Consider the following 7,022-nt stretch of genomic DNA (forward strand, 5'->3'; position numbering starts at 1 on the left):
GGGCAACTGTTTTTTTCCAAAGGGGATGCAGCCGCCTTTGAGCGCTTCCTCAGCCAAAAAAGCTGGTCAGTGGGGATACCTCCAGACCCAGGGATACAGCCATGGGTGTCCCCTCCAGATGCATGGGGATCTGGGGACTTCCAGGCAGGAGGTGGAGGAACTGAATCATAGAGTCATAGAGTCACAGAATGGTTTAAGTTGGAAGGGACCTTGAAGATCACGGAGTTCCAACCCTCCTGCCATGGGCAGGGACACCTCCCACCAGCCCAGATTGTCCCCGTCGATGAGCATGGAGGACCCACCAGGAGGTACTCAGCCCAGTATGGTGGGCTCATGCTGCTTTTCAGCCACGTGCCGTTAACGAACAGTCTCCTGGTGAGGATAGGGACGTTGATGGTCCTCAAGGATTTTTCTCCACCCTTGCATTGGGAAGCCCGGCAGAGCAGAAGACTGTGGAGCGGTTTGGGCAGTGCCCGGCGCTTTCCTCCCTCCCCAGGAGGATCTGCCCAGGGAAACCAGCTGCGATGTGCAATAAGGACAGGGGCCCATCACTGCCCGCTGTCGCGTTGGGTCCGGGACCTGCTCCACGTCCCAGCGACAGTAGGAAGTGGTCTGCAAAATTGTTCCTAAGCACACACACGCGCACATTCCTACGCGCACAAGCAAGCGCGAGAGGATGAAATAAAAGAGACAAACAGCGAGACGTTTGCCTAATTCGCATGGGTCATAAATAAAACCATGTGGCGGCTCCAAACAAAATGGTCCTTGGATTGCCACCAAAAAGGTTTGGCCATCCCTGGGTTAGGAAAGGTTGAGAAACCCATCTGTAGACAATACATTTCCACGCGGAGGACAGTGCGGAGAGGGCACCTAATCAACGCCAGGGACAGGCCGGACCCCGCGCACGGGGTAATGTTCCTGCTTTTCCAAGACTGTAACTCATTCTTTATTATTTGCAGACACAAAGTCATGTTTCAGGGCTTGTTATGCCCTATTCATTTCAGTCTTTATTCCTGACATCTGCAAGAGCTTTCTCCCTTGAAACGCAGCGCGCGTACAGGCACCGGCCGTGGCAAAGCTTGGAGGGACCCTACACGTAACGCACAGACAACGGCAGCACTGCCCATCTCACGGGTGTCCCCAGCCCGGGCTCCGACCGGCAGCGGGCAGCGCCATGTCCGTCCTCCTGCCCGCGGCGGCAGGGCCAGGGGAGCCGGCCGAGCCCAGCTGGCCACCGGGCAAGCACGGCCGCACACACATCCACGGGGATGGAGCCGGAGGTGAACGGCAAGCACAAGGAGCCCGGCTCGCCCATGTGAGGAGCAGGGTCAGAATCAGCCCTTCGGCGTCAGTTACGAAGAGGACAGGGGAAAATCGTTCTCAGAGCAACACCCCAGACCCCAGTTCCCCAGATCCCAGTTCAGGTTGGACACCGGGAACAACACGTTCCCCAGGATGGTTGGACGGGGAGGGACGGGGTCTCCATCCTCAGCTGTTTCCAATGCATCTCCCTCGTCTCCTCTGCCCTTTCTCCTAGGCTGAAAATCTTCCCCACGTTACCTGGAGCAACTTCAGCTCTCTGAGCCCAACCCACCGCCATAAACTGGAGTTCCCACAAGAAATCTCCCCACCAGGAAACCTGTCAGCATCGTAGAAGAAGTGTAAATGTCTTTAACCCCCATCGTCTTTCAAGAACTTAATTCCCAGAAGTTTTGGAGGGGTTCTGCCAGGAAAAGTTTTGTGGAAGGACTGGGAGGATTGCAAAAGGCACCGTTTTTAGGAAAACCACCAAAAAAAAAAAAAAAAAAAAAGAAAAAAAAATAAAAAGAGCACAAAGCCGCCCCCCAACGCTGCGAGTCCTGCTGCCAGCTTCCCAGGCACGGAGCTGCCTTCGGGAGCCATCCCTGCCGGGCAGCGGTGACCCACCAGCACCGCTCGCATCCCAGAGCCCTCCGTGGCCAGACACCCGGGAACGAAGGAGTCGGGAGCGCTGCCAGCCTGGCAGGGCTCCCCCGGTTTTGGCCACGGGCAGCAGGCAAGGTTGGCGAACTGCAGCCCAGGTCCCTTCGCAGGCAGGCAGGAGCCAGCCGAGCATCCTGCCCCGCATTTGGAGGACACGTGGCAGCCGAGCCAGCAGGCTTTGAAAGGGGGTCCAAAAAAGCAGCCACTTCAACTTTCGCCAGTACCAGCAAGAAGACAGGCTTCAAGGCGGCGCTTCTGCACTGGAGCTGCTCGGGATGGGGCGCGCAGCAGCCGCACCGCCCCTGCACGTGACAAACAGCCCTCTACCACTGCCTCTCCCTGGGTGACAATGGCTTTTTGGCTTTTTGCCACCTCTCCCCAGCGCGCCCGAACCTCTTGCGAGGGGCTGAGCCACCTCCCCGCGGCCGCAGGACCCCCAGACGTTCTTTCCGGCAAGGTGGCTCCGTATGGACGGTGGGCATCAAACCCAAAGCGACCACGAGCGCGCAAACTATGCAAAGGGAGCTCCGGGTATTTTCCGTAGGTCTTACACGTCTACACGGAGGCAACGGGGGGGGCTAACGCGTCGCTCAGCAGTGGTGCAGGAGACCTGGGACCCCCTGCTCCGTCTGCCAGGGAAAAGCCCCCGAGCTCAGCTGAGATCTCCCCGCGAAGGGAATAAAAGAGCGGCTCCTCAGGCCAAGAGGAAGGAAGCAACATTCCCATTTTGGTCAAGTAAGCTGGAAAGGCCCCCCCCGGGGCGCCTGTGCCCACCCCAGGTGCTGTGGGGCCGGGTCCTCCCTGCTGCCAGGCTGCACCGCCCGGAGCCCGGGCAGGCTGAGCGCCCCGCAGGCAGGAACGGCCCCGTGACAGAGAATCACGGGCCAATTTTATTGCTCGCTCATATGACACCGTAGAGCTTTTATTACTCTATTAGCGATGATTCCGGCACTGGAGGAGCTGGCGGGAGCGGGAGGGCGGCAGAGCGGGTGGTGGGCACGCAGGGCTCCCCGGGTGCCAAGGCGGCAGCACAGGCAGCCACGCTCGCTCTGCCCACCCGCCGGCAGCCGAGCGCGGCTCCATCTCCTCCGACATCCGGGGAGGGAAGGGAACAAAGGCAGAGAACAATTGCTATTGTTTTCCAAGACTTTCTTCGGGGCGAGTTTCTCCGGCGCGGTGGTGCTGCCCAGCCACTCCGGCTGCGGCGCGGTGGCCCCGCTGTGCTCGGAGCTGTGCAGACGCCGGTGGGGACGCGGTCACTGTCCCCAACCGTCAGAGCCTGGTCCCCGCTAGCACGGAGAGAGATGGAGCCGGCGTGGTTACCCCACGCACCGCAGCTCCGGTCCCGCTCCGCGCTCCCCCTGCACCATGGGGCAACCTGGAGATGCTCACGCACGTGGACATCCATCTTCTACCCATCTACCCACCACGGCGCGATGCCAACAGCAGGGAAGGGGCGATCCCAGCCCACGGGGCTCAAAGTGGTCGGGAAGGAGAAGTGCAGAGCACGCTGCCGCAGGGAACCTGGCTCGGCCACCCTTTCGCTGGTCCCGTGCAGCCCACGGGATCAGAGCCAGGAGGGTCCTGCCGCCCTGGGCGCCCCGCATGTGGCATCGCCCTGGGCTGATGGGACTCCACAGGTCCCACAGCGGGAGCAGAAGGGTGTCCACAGAAGGGTGTCTACAGAAGGAGGAGGTATCTAACGCGTGAGAAGGAATTCAAGCTAACACAAGTCTCGTTTGATGGGGATTGCAATTAATTGGTAACATAAATCAGATGCCCCCTGGTTACTGACCGGGTGTTAAGAGGGCGGATGCTGAAGAGCATCAAATGCCAAGAGTGAGGCTGCACAGGGACAGTTTGGACAAGCGCCTTCAGCAACAGTACTGATGTCTTCATAAAACCACGTTTCACGTAGAGCCCCAAGACCTTAACAAGGCCCTCAAACACCAGCGCTCCCACCAAGGCCACACCTAGGCTCCAAGGCAGAAGATCTTGAGTCAAAGCAGGACCCAGCCAAGGACAAAACTCAACTTCTAATTGCCACTCCAGCCAAAGTGGATTTGAAGACTCCCACCCTTCAGCCACCCCTCCTCCATCGCTGCCGTTAACCCAGCTCGGAGGGATTGATGCGTTGACCGGACCGGCAGAGGAAGACATGGATCCTGGTGGAGCAGCTCAGCAGGGAGAGGAGCCCGCACGAACCCATCGCGGGCAGACTCAGCGAAGAAACTCCTGATCCACCTAATATCGTCACGCCAGCCCAAATTTGGGTTCGATTTGCCAAATTGTTTTGGCGTGGGAAAAACTGTTTTGGGGCAAAACTCTCAACCCACGCGTAGGCGGCGAGCTTCCCCGCGCTGGGCCCAGCACCCAAGCGCGTGGGTGCCCCCCTCCGCACCCCCCTGGCATGTTGCATCCTGCATCTCCGCCGCTTTGAACCCACCTCCCGCCATCACCCGGAGGGGGTGCGCTCACCTTCGCTCTGCAGTCCCCTCCCGGGTCACCCACCCTCCCGGTCACCCCGTCACCCGTTCCGGCTGGTGTGACAGCAGCGCAGAGCCACGGGCTCTTCCAGTCACAACGCGCCTGACTCCTGCCGGCTTCTCCCGCTGGTTAAACGCATCGAGGTGCCCCCTCCCCCCAGCGATCCCTGCCCCACGCACAGAGGAAGGGGACGCGGTGCAGGACTTGGCTCATCTCCTCCCCCCCTCCTCCCAAACACACCCCTCCTTCAGGAATGACATGACCAGACAGACCCGCTCGCAAATCGCTCCCCGAGAGCGCACGCACACGCTGCTAACACCGGCAGCTGCCCTGTAATAACCCACCGTCCGTATCATTACCATTAATTATATATTAACATACCCCGTAATCATAACTGCTGCTAAGTCGCATCTCGGGGTGCGCGGAGGGGCGCGAGCCGCTTTCAAAAGCCACCCGGCTGGTTCTCCTCCAGCTCTCACACCTCCCGCCCCAGGAGAGGGGTTGGTGGCCAAGGCAGGACTAAGGGTCCCGGCAGGCGGCTGCGAAGGTCGGGGCCGGGATGGCCAGAAGATGACCAGCGCTGGAGTCACGGGAAAGGCACCGGTCTTCCAGCCCACCCCCGTGTTCTCGAGGGACCACGAGAGACCTGAGCACGTAATGCAGGAGCACCAAGCGTTAAGTGTCTTGAGGAACGCCCTCCACAGCACCAGGGAAGCCTTTCGCAGCCGTAACTGCCCGCGGGACGCCAATGGTGCTGTGGGAGAGGTGACACCGGGAGCCCTCGCTGGGGCTGGGCCACCCTGCTGTTCAGGCAGCACGCGGGGACGGCCGCTCAGCCCAATCAGCCCCTCAGGTGCTCCAGGAATTCTCCAGATTCCCACACCTTCCCCTTCCCTCTGCCACCCCCAACCACGCCACCAGCTGGCAGCGAGACCCTCAGCACCCCTCGCCTGGCGTTCCCCCCAGCCCTCGAGCTTGCTGAAGGACAGGGTGATTTTCTTCTTCCACCGAGTCAGGGAAATTTAGGAGAGAAACAACACGGGGCAGGTAACCAGTGTCACTTCTCGGCCGGGGCAGCGCGGGGACCTCCCATGCCCTGCGGCTGTCCCGGCTCACCGGGGCTCCACCAGCACAGCCCTCGCCATGGGGCAGGGGAGGCTGCTGCTTCCAGCCCCTTTCTGGAGCCACCTCTTAACGATCCCACATCCGAGACAATCCCAGTCTCAGCAGCACGGCCGGCACTGGGGCCAGACATTTCGGGTCTCCTTTCGAGTCTCACAGAGGGGGAAAAACATACGCAGCATCCTCACCAAGATGCAGCTTCAGGAGGAAAACGAGGATCTTCCAGAGACGCAGAGCATTCACCATTTCGTCTCGAAGGCAGCACACCGCTTTCCAAGTCATGATATAGCTCTAGCCAGGAGAGGGAAAAAAAAAAAAAAAAAAAGCTGGAAAGAAGCCTGGGGCTGGTTCTGCCCCGAAGCTGCAACCGTTTCATGTGGCTCCACTGCCTCTCGCCCGGCAGCTCGCACTTTCAAAGAACCGCTTGCATGCACACAGGCACACAAAACACAATTAATGAATGTCTCGCATCCCACTGTGTGTGTTCTGCCACAGCCCCGTTTGCCAAGGAGAAGAAAAAAAAAAAAAAAAAAAAAAAAAAAAAAAAAGCGTGCGTGTGTGTATGTATTTATATACAAAGGCTTTAAAGAGGACGTTGCTTGCAGTTTTACAGCTTTGTTGAAGGGGTTTCTTTTGTTTTGTTTTTTTTTAAATATAAAAGCCTAAAGCAAATATAATCCAGAGAAAGGTTTGTGTTGTGTTTTTTTTTTTTTTTTTAATGTCTTTAATACTTTACCTGTGTGCGTAACACCTGTAGAACTCCGACACTCCCCAAGGAACGTGTTTTCCAGTAACCGTTTCAGACTGGAAAAAGGCAACTGCTCAGAAAAACATTGCTACTGGCGAGTGTTACACACGCTGCCAAGGTGAGTACCCTTTCACGAAGGGAGAGGATTAAGCCTTTCAGGGAAGTCTATCACGGGATTGACACAGGAGCTTTATGGGCTTGAACTCCCAGGTGTTCCCCAGTTGTATAAAGCTGCCTGCACGCCAAAACCTTTTTGGGGTGAGCCGGGCACGGCAGGAGGCTACCCGCCTCCGCACAGGTACGGAGCCGGGCGAGAGGAACCCTCGTGCTGCGCGCAAGGCTTCAGTTTATTAGGGGATAACGAGGAAGAAGTTTTATTGCTTTCCCTGTAAAACAAACAGGGAATCTAACAACGCCGACGGCAGCGCCGCGTTTAAGCCTTTCAATGGAGATGAATGCTCAGCGCCGGTTTCGGCAGCACAGACGGAGCCATGCAAACAGCCATCGTCAGGATGGTTCTTCTCACATCAACAAGGCAAGTTTCAGTCCTCTGGGGTGGCCTTCTGCTTACGTGCTGTCACCTGCAAGACTGACTGCTCCATGTGTTCGCTGGGTGGCTTAAAACTCCCGAGTTAGCGAGCCCACTGCATGCCAGTCACTTAAAAAGAAATTATTTTCTTTCTAAGCAACAGAGATTTGGGGA

Source organism: Vanellus vanellus (assembly GCF_965231255.1).
Source record: "Vanellus vanellus genome assembly, chromosome: 8".
Classification (NCBI taxonomy): Eukaryota; Metazoa; Chordata; class Aves; order Charadriiformes; family Charadriidae; genus Vanellus; species Vanellus vanellus.